Genomic DNA, 10,185 nt, shown 5'->3' with positions numbered 1-10,185 from the left:
TCTCCATCATCCAGGTGTCTGCTATCGTAGTTGCAGACAAGATCTTCAAAGGGGTTATGGTGATGATTAGAAGGGAACCGAAGAAACCGTTGGGATATGGGTGCCGAACCGAACCGACCCGAAAACCGAAATCCATTTCAAATATTACCGATCGGTTCACAGCTCACAACCAAACTCAAACCGAAAACCAAAAATATCGGTTTGTTCGGTTCGTTTTGTTCGATTTTCACCAAATGCCCAAGCCTACTAAAAAGACTACAAAAATAACAAAAAGACTCAAAAACCTATATCTAAAACATAGTCAAAAACAGTAAAAAAAATAGGGTTATATAAGCTTCAGAGAGTATTTCAGAGATGGAGATAGATGATCCACTTGAGCGGGCTTTGGTTTCGTTAATAGAAGATATCGCGAATTTGGACAGTGAAGCTTTTAAGTATGCTAAGATGCAGGATGAAACCGAACATGTGATGGAACTAATGGTCCAAGAAAATCTTCGATCTATAACTCCAAAACTGACAACTAACACTGATTGGGATCCAGAGAAAGCTCCAAAATTGAGTTGAAACCACTTCCTGCAAGGCTAAGGTACGCGTTTCTTGGTGAAAATTCTTCTTACCATGTTATTGTTAATGCTTCTCTAAGTCAAGCAAAGCTCACCTTATTGCTATGTAGGCTGCGCAAGTATCGCAAAGCTCTTAGCTATTCTCTTGATGATATTACATGTATCTCTCCAGACATATGCATGCATAGGATCCACCTTGAGGATGAGTCTAAGTCTTTAATTGAGCATCAGAGAAGATTCCATCTGACTTTGGAAGATGTTGTTAAGAAAGAGATCATGAAGCTGTTGGAAGCAGGGATCATCTATCTGATTTCATATACCAGTTAGGTTAGTCCAGTTCATGTAGATCCTAAGAAAGGAGGAGTTACAATGGTCAAGAACGAAGAGGATGAGCTGATTGCTACACGGACAATCATAGGTCATCAAATGTGCATTGACTACAAGAAGTTGAATGCTGCAACCAGAAAGGACCATTTCCCCTTACCGTTTATTGATCAGATGTTGGAAAGGTTAGCAAACCATAAGTACATTCACTTGCCCATATGGTACATTTGCTTATCAAAGGATGCCTTACGGTCTTTGAAAAGCTAATGCAACCTTACAGAGACGTATGATGTCTATTTTCACAGACGAATGGATGATTTTTCAGTTTATGGATCGTCATTTGAGGTTTTCTTTAGAGAAACTCTACAAGGTATTGGCAAGGTGGGAGGAGAAACATCTAGTTTTGAATTGGGAAAAATGTCACTTTATGGTGCAGGATGGAATAGTTCTTGGTCAAAGGATCTCGGAACATGATATCGAGGTTGACAGGGCTAAGATCAAGGTTATGACAAGCGTTTAGGCGCCTGTTAACGTCAAAGCAGTGAGGAGTTTCCTTGGTCATGATGGTTTCTACAGAAAATTCATCAAGGATTTTTGCAAACTCGCTAGACCATTGATACCTCTACTCTACAAGGAAATCAAGTTTGACTTTACAGAAGAGTGTCATGATGCTTTCCACCAAATCAAACAGGCGTTGATCAGCGCACTGATAGTTCAACCACCAGACTAGGAGTTACCCTTCGAAGTGATGTGTGATGCGAGTGATAATGTTGAGGAAGACGATTGCGAAATTGTTGAGTTGGAGAATCGAGCTACAGTGTCGATCGACACTGCATCTATGTTGATCGACTCTCACTTTGCAGAAAGGAATGAAAATAGACATTGCTCGATGGTGTCGACTGACACCACTTAGGGTGTCAATCAACACCTTCCTGATCAGACTAAGAGCTAGTTACCGACAGAGAACTGTGCTGCCACTGCAGTTGAGAAGGATTGCCCATGGTATGCTGAGATTTATGCCCGAGATTAGGCGATACGATTGGGATGAACCTTACCTCTATAAACATTGATCTGATGGAGTCTATAGGAGATGTGATATATCCCTATTTTTACCGTTTTAACTATGTTTTAGGTATAGGTTTTAGAGTCTAATTGTTATTTCTAGAGTCTTTTCTAGTCCTTTTCAGATATTTACATGTTTGGGATGCATTTGGAGATTATGAGCATTCTGGAGATCAACAGACAACTTAAGCTGCAGAAGCAATCCGGAGACGAAAATGCACGTAGGTGTCGAGCGACACCAATACGTGATGGCAATTTTGAGACGCAACTTATTGATGTTTTGAAGATTTCCAAGTTCGGCCCAGAACTTTCTCCTATGTTTAGTTAAGGCCCAGTACGTTTTTAAGACATTTATATAGTTTTTAGGTCATTGTTTAGACCTAAGCTTGGAGAGCCTATTTTCTATCTCTTTTGTACTTTGGGAGCAAAACCCTGTGGAAACTCCCTTTGGATCTTTCTTACTCTTTTCTCTTGTTATTTTCATCATTGATTTCTTATTCAGACTATGATTTGTGTTTCTTTGATCATGTCTGAGTAGTCTTCTTCTTAGGGTTAGGGTTTCTCATTAGGGTTATAAATGATTTAGTAGTTTGCCCCCTTGCTAGGTTATCTGTAGGATTCTTCTTCTTGATTGTTCTTAATGCTAGTTGTAGAGTAGCTAACTAGAACTTGATTCCAGATAATAGGTATGCCCGCCATAGATACTTGTTATTTGATCCGTCATAGTTGAGCCTAGGCATTTAAAAAAGAACACGTAGGCTCATAGAAGGGCTCTGGTTTAGATACTAGGTGAACTAATCATAATTAATAATAATGCATGCTTAGTATAGGATTTCTCGGCTTCTCCGGTTATCTTAGCTCTAAGTATAGAGAGTTTCGCGGAACGCCACCGGTTACTCTAAAATCATAGTTTAAGTTCGAGAACGGTTCAATAACAACTTAGCTATTTCTAGACCTACTATCATCTATCTCTTGAGAATACCTTAAGCTTGACGCTTTTATTATCTTGTTTCACAACCATCCAATCGATTGTTATTGTTTACTTTTGTTTCTCTTTATTTTATTTACTATTTTACTTAGCATAATTCGATTTGCCATTAGTCTATTGCGTGATCCGAGAACTTTGTGAATTCGATCCCTAAGTGCTGCAACTGACCTCTTTATTTGAGAGAGTGGTCTTAGAATTAATTTGACCTATATTAAATTTGGCGCCGTTGCCGAAGTTCTCTTTGATACACTATTAGACTAGGCGTAGAATTTAGACTAAGCTTTTATTTTTCTTTATTTTGTTACTCACTTGTTTTCTTTCTTCTTTTTCCTGTGACAAGGGAACTACAAGATGGAACGCAACAACCAACTGGCAGATTTCAACGACAGTGTCAAACGACACCATCTGTAGAACAGACCAGCTACCATAGGCGACTTCAATAGAGCTGATCTTTTCTACTCCAATCAATTAGCGATCCATCTACCTCCTTTTGCAAGAGAAGACTTTGCTATTCACCCTGCCTACTATACTCTTGTTTCACGAGGAAAGTATCGAGGACATTCTGATGAATCACCACTAGATCATCTAGAAGTCTTCGAAGACTTAGTATCCTCAATCAAAGCAGCAGGTGTACCAGCTGATTATCTTCTTTGCAAACTCTTCCCACACTCTCTCGCGGGCAGAGGAACATCATGGCTGTGACAACTTGAACCATGTTCACTAACCAATTGGATTGACACGAAGAATGCATTCATGATTCAGTGACAGAATTACTGCGGGAGAAGATCTCTTCGTTTTCTCAAGCTCCAACAGAAGGTTTCAAGGCAGCTTGGATCAGATTCAAATCCTATTAGAGAGAATGTACCCAACATGGTTTCCAAGAGAGCCAACTCATCAATATCTTCTACAGAGGGATAGCCATGCCATACCAGGCTTAACTTGATGCAGCGAGCTACTGTATATTCATGACAAGAACTACTAGTGAAGCATTACTCCTCATTACCAATGAATTTCAGCTGAGATAGTCACCGCTAGCAAAGAGACTCATGTTTCAGCAATTTTCGCTCCTATCCACGCCCCCCCCCCCCGTCAACCCTCATCATAGACCAGGATGGAATCTATGCTTGCGCGGCTTCTTGCAGGCCTAACAAAGCTCGAAAGCAAACATGATTCTCTCTACAGCAAGATTGACAATCTACGCTCTCATACATCCGAGCTCTGACCTCCATCAGCATCTATCAATGCAGTCACACTACCCAGTGGAAAGCAACTAAACCCAATCCTTCATTGCGAACGTTCAGCTCAGAGTTCATCTCGTCCAGTTGCAGGAAACGTCTCAGGGTCGATCGATACATCAGGGTGTCGATCGACACCAATTAATCTTCACAACGCTGTTTTGACTTTATCGAGTGGAATCGATAATTTCACAGAGGAGGAGGAGCTTATTCCCGATGGTATCAAACGACACCCACCTCATGTCGATCGACACCAGTACCAAACAGACAGGCCAGTGTTGACATTTGACAGAGCAAGATTGATTCCAGACAGTGGTGTCGTTCGACACTCTCCTAGTGTCGATCGACAATGGACACAGACTCCACATATATGCCTTGCATCTCCACCTGTCACTAGAGAAGTCTACACACAACCAGTTCCTTGTCTGCTGCCTCGACTGTCTAAGCAGGAGACTCCTGAGATGCATTGCATGGGTATCATGGATGAGACTCTACTTCAGTTGCCTCCGGTTGATATAGAGAAGTTGTCACCCCCTCTTCAGAGTGATATGCTACGAGATGATGCTCCAGAGAAGCAGGATGACAACACAAAGACAGGGGTTGTCTTAGAATAGGTCAGTGACATAGTCCCATGTAGGATTACAGTGAAGCCACCCCCCATCGATGGTCAGGCATACTCTGTAGAGACCTCTATAGACACAGTTATTGTTCATGACAAGGTACTCAGCAACAACAAATGTCCACATGAAGCAAGCTCCGGATTCGTTGCTGAAAATCGATCTGTAGAGATGGTGTAGATCGACACCATTACCTGTGTCGATCGACACCCCAAATGGGCTGAACCAGAACTATCTACTAAAGTTGCTTTGCAAGTTCAGACCACTGCTGCTATTCGAGGACGTGTTGTCACACCAACCAATGCACCTCTACAATTGCATCCACCTCCGAAGAGGCAAAGGACCGAACTAGTTGACAAACTTAACCTAACCAAAGAGCCACCTGATGTACTTGAAGACTTCCTGCTGTTTATATTCACCCTTATGAAGACTAAACGACATTTAGGAGCTGCAGAGATGACACACATTCGGTTCACACATCCAAAACCAAGAGAGAAGAAACTTTCCTTAATCGGAGGATCTCTTGCCTTTTCACTCAAGATCGAATATCCTCCTCTTGATCCAGTTCGTTTACTCACTCTAGAAGATCTCAGCCATCCATCTCATCCACCAGACCTAAGAAGATTCATGAAGATCACGCCACAAGCCAAAGGAGCGTCACTTTTAATGCCCAACGGCTAGAAGACATCAATGGTGGCAAGATCATGGTTTTCTCTAATTTATTTGTTTACTTTCTAAATTTTAGACCGTTGCTGCACTTTTCTATTTAAGCTCTTTGTTTCTCTAATTTGTATTCACGCTTTTGATAATAAGAAATTCAGTTTGTTTTGCTTTAATACTTTGTCTTGAATCAAATCATTGTTCTTGCCAGTTCTAGGTAATTTGTGGAATCAAACCACTTAGGTTTCGTGTAGAGTCTCTGATCCTCGCGACCTTGGATCATATTCTCTAGCCTTCGGTGTTGTGGATTCATCATCAAATCGGTTTCTTCATCATCATCACCACTTCTGCATAATTTAGCCTTTGAATCTTTGAGTCTTGGTGGAATTCGGGGCTTGCATCAGTTTTTCTTGATCTTCGAGATTTTGAAGGGGTTAAGACTGAGAGTTATGATGAGAATGTTCTAATTGGTTAGTATTTTCTAAATTCCCTATCATTCTTTTAACTCAAACAAACAAGCAAGTCTTCGATTTTGAAGGGGTTAAGACTGAGAGTTATGATGAGAATGTTCGTGTAGAGTCTCTGATCCTCGCGACCTTGGATCATATTAACAGAGTAATCTTTACAATGGCAGACATATTAGGTCAAGTGGTCAGTGTGGATAAAGTGGATGAGATTGTTGCTCAAAACAAACCAAACAAAAAACTAGACTTTCAAATAAGAGATGCCAGGCAAGTCTTCAAAGTTGTTATACATAATTTTGATTCATAACAATTATGTGTTCAAACAAGTAATATTGATATCGTGAAACTCTATATTGAAGCAATGAGCGTTTGTCTTGTACTTTGTGGGGTATGTTTGATGAGAAAGTATTCAGTTCTTTAAAAAGTGTAAAGCATGACGAGAAGACAGTGGTTCTTATACGCTATGCTAAAATCAATAATTTCAAAGGTATCCACTCTTCCCTTAACTATGTTTACAGTTATCATATTGGATGTATATTTGCATGTCTTAGTTAACATATATTTTCTAATTCTGTTAACTAGGTGAGATTAGTATTACAAGTGCCTTTGATGTTTCGGATGCCATCATCAATCCAGTTCATGTTCCTGAGGTGGAGCTGTTCGTGAAATCGTAAGGGTTGATTTAAATTATGACTTACATTGTTCTGTTTAAATTCACAAACATGTTAACCAGTCAAATTCTTATTTACAGACTACCAAGTGATGGCCTTGCTCTAACTATTCATGATAATTATGTGAACCGTGACATCATTAAGATTAAATCAGTTGACTTTTTTGATTATCCTGCCAAAACAATTGTTGATTTACTTCATGGGAGAGATGTAAGTATATTTGAAATAAATCCTAAATTACTGTGTTTAGTTTAGGTACCTATAATTGTTATTGTATTGAAAATCAGGTTGGGCAATAGAGAATACTTGGTTCCATTTTTGCCATTGATACCGATTGGGGATGGTTCTATTTTTGATGTCCTAAATGTAACAAAAAAACTGAGTTGGTTAAAGAATCAATCAGTACTGTTAAGAGGATCCAAGCACCTACGAAACCTAAGTTCTGGTGTGACAAATGTCAGGAGAGCATCAAAAATGTGGAGGCAAGGTAAGAATTACTCTTTTATTTTGTAAAAGATAAAAAATAATAAAACTAGAAGTCCTTGCATAAAGTAAACATGTTTATAAGTGTATATTATTTTGATATGTATAATACACTTTACTCCAGGTACAAGCTTCATGTTCGTGTAATGAACCAGACAGCTGAAATTAAACTCATGGTGTTTGAAAATAATGCAACCAATCTCATTGGAAAAACTTCTGAAGAGTTACTCGATGGACAATACGAAGAGGTATTATTTTATATATTATCATTCCAGTAATAGCTATATGTCTATGTTATTGAATGTAGAGTACTAATGTGAGACATGTATATAGATTGAAGATCCTACGATCATACCTGATTGCATCACTAATTTGTGTGGAAAGACATTCCATTTTCTAGTCAGTGTTGAGAAAGCCAATATTTATGGTGGTAAAGATATTTACAAAGTTACAAAGGTGCATCTTGGAACAGACATAACCAAAGAAGAATCATGTTTGCTTGAAGACACTAAGGATGATCCACTAACAATTGGGTCTGAGGAACATGTATGATCAAAAAACTTCATACAATTTGTTATTCTTATTAAGTTTTTTGTACTCTTAGCTTATTATATTTCTCGATTTTGTGAGTTAGGGTCAATTGATGTTAACTAATAGCAGCGAGAACTGTTCTGATGCTACAAACAATGAACTTTGTATGACTTCATCTAAGCGTGGTTCAGCTGAGTTGTCTGATATAGTTGATCAATCGAGTACTACTAAGAAGTTATGCTCTATAGTTAAATTAGAAAATGGAGATGAAGAGATGGGAACCAATGTGATAATAGTAGATGCTGATGAGTTGAAAGTTATCAAGGATGACACTGGAAGTCTACTGAAAGCAGGAGTAGTTGAAGAGATTGAGCCTCAAGCCTCAAAAGCTAAAGGATTAACCAAAGTGAAGACAGAAAGATACAAGGAATAAAATTTAAGTATACTGTTTTCACAGTCTTTAGTTTGTTTTGGATTTAATAAAAGTTGGAATTTCTGACTTCGTTTATGTTTTTCAATAAGTATTAAGAACATTTTCAATTGTTATTTTATTGACTATTCATGTCTCTCATGTTTTTCAATAAGTATTAAGAGAATTTTATACAGTTACATGTATTTCTATTTTTCTGAGGTATTTTATTGAAAGACTTCCACTATCGTTATTTTACTATATATTTATACTCTTATACCAACCTTCATTTTCTTAACAATTGCTAACAATCGGTTTCAAGGTTAAACTGAAACATATGAAAATAGAGAATTATATGTGTTGTTTTATCCTCATTCTACTTGCATCTGTAGTATATATATAAGAAAAAGTAAGATGTGATATATAAGAAATATTGTGAATAATCTGTATTTTCAAAAATCTAAAAGATCAGTGGATCTTGAAATCCACAAAAAAATCTGTCTAAATTCAAAAAGAGTAATCATTCATTGGCTGAAATCTGAAAATTCAATTCTGATATAATTTATTTCGAAAAAATAAGAACTTACGTTTATTGGAAAGAACAATAGACTCTCTCCTTATCTCATTCATTTTCCACAAAAGAGAAAACACTTTGAAAAAAAAGAGTTCTGGAAATGTCAAACATCAAGACCTTCTCTGACTTGCGTCCTAAAAAAAACAAAAGTTCTATATTTGTTAAGCTACTGAGGTTGTGGAATTGGCCTCCTAATTACTTCGGGGAAGAACCTACTATGATTTTAGTTGATGAAAAGGTATGAAAAATCTATTTGCAGTTTTTATTTCGAGATTAGTTGTTATTTACCAGATCTCTTGAATATAAACATCCATGCAATATCTTCGCTGAGATTTTATACTCTATATATTTTAAAAAAAGACAATGCTTATGATTTTGAATACTCTATATATCTTCACTGAGATTTTATATATGATCTCAGGGACATCGAATCGATGCTAAGTCTTCAAGACATGCATACAAAGAAGAAATGATTTCTACATTAAGAGAAGGAAAATGGTATATACTCTCAAACTTCAAAGTGGTTGTAGCTAACCCACTTGAAAGATTCTCTTCTCATGTGTTCCAAATTGAGTTTTTGAAAAAGACTACAATGGAACATGTTGCTCCTAAGAGTAGATACCATTTCATTGAGTGTGTTGATTTCCATACTATCAAACACGCAGCTCCTATCCAAAAGAAATTTGTTGTTGATGAGTATTTTAGTAGTTATTTTCAGTACAGTGAATTATATAATTTGGCTAAAGATCATAAAATTTAAACTTGAACCTTTGTTTTTATCAATTTATAGATGCAATGGGAGTAATTGAATCAATATCTCCCATCGGGAAGATACCTTGGGTTGCTAAAGAGTGGGAGAGTGACTTTGCATCAAGATACGTGGTTTTCACTATGAAAGATTCTACGTAAGTTTTTTTACTTTCTATGCTATTAAGAGAGATAGTTAGGACTTTTCGAATATTTTCTGAGTACACTTCATATTATAGGCACAAGTACATCAAATGTGTTGATGTAGGAAGTTCTTGTGAAAAGTTTGAAAGAAAATGGTACAAGAAAATAAGTGAACCTAATTTTAAGATGGAGCCAGTTATGATTATTCTGCGTTTTTGGAAAATTTCAGAGTTTGAAGGTGCGTTTCTTATTACTTATTAGTCTGAATTATCTCGAGATCATGATATTTATGATTTTCAAATTCTTGTGAATGGTTAACAGGAAAACCATGCTTGGTAAGTGTTTATGGTTGTTCAAAGGTTCACATTGATCCAAATTTTTGAGGAATCGACAAGAACAACTATCTTTAATCTACAGCCTTATTCCATGTATCGTATCTTCCATAACAAGTATATATAGACATTAACTTTATATGTTTTTGGTATCTGTTTCGTAGGAGTAACTTTGTAGGATCAGATGATGAGGATGTTGACATTTTCATGGAGAGTGTGGATTCCAATTTCTAAATTATAATATGCTCATTGATTTGTATAAGAAATCAATTGTGCTATGTTTTATGAACTATGTTTATTTTCATATGTTGTAAGTTGGATTTCCTGTGACTACTTTAGTAAAGTTTGCTTATGTATCCTTATGTTTAACAACTTCTAGCA

The 10,185-nt window shown here is 37.1% G+C and overlaps 4 pseudogenes across 4 annotated transcripts; all 4 read left to right on the top strand.

Moving 5' to 3' along the window:
* Positions 1-225: 225 nt before the first annotated feature.
* AT3G32029 lies at positions 226-1,758 on the top strand (annotated as a pseudogene; the record flags this gene model as incomplete). Its single annotated transcript has 1 exon — positions 226-1,758.
* Positions 1,759-3,040: 1,282 nt separating this feature from the next.
* AT3G32033 lies at positions 3,041-5,470 on the top strand (annotated as a pseudogene; the record flags this gene model as incomplete). Its single annotated transcript has 1 exon — positions 3,041-5,470.
* Positions 5,471-5,661: 191 nt separating this feature from the next.
* Positions 5,662-8,031, top strand: AT3G32028 (annotated as a pseudogene; the record flags this gene model as incomplete). The annotated part of the gene is made up of 1 exon: positions 5,662-8,031.
* Positions 8,032-8,681: 650 nt separating this feature from the next.
* On the top strand, positions 8,682-10,034 carry AT3G32027 (annotated as a pseudogene; the record flags this gene model as incomplete). The annotated part of the gene is made up of 1 exon: positions 8,682-10,034.
* Between the last annotated feature and the right edge of the window lie 151 nt (positions 10,035-10,185).

This window comes from Arabidopsis thaliana, chromosome 3, assembly GCF_000001735.4.
Source record: "Arabidopsis thaliana chromosome 3, partial sequence".
NCBI lineage: Eukaryota > Viridiplantae > Streptophyta > Magnoliopsida > Brassicales > Brassicaceae > Arabidopsis > Arabidopsis thaliana.
Note: the sequence above shows the minus strand (reverse complement) of the source record. Positions and strands in the feature narration are given on the sequence as shown.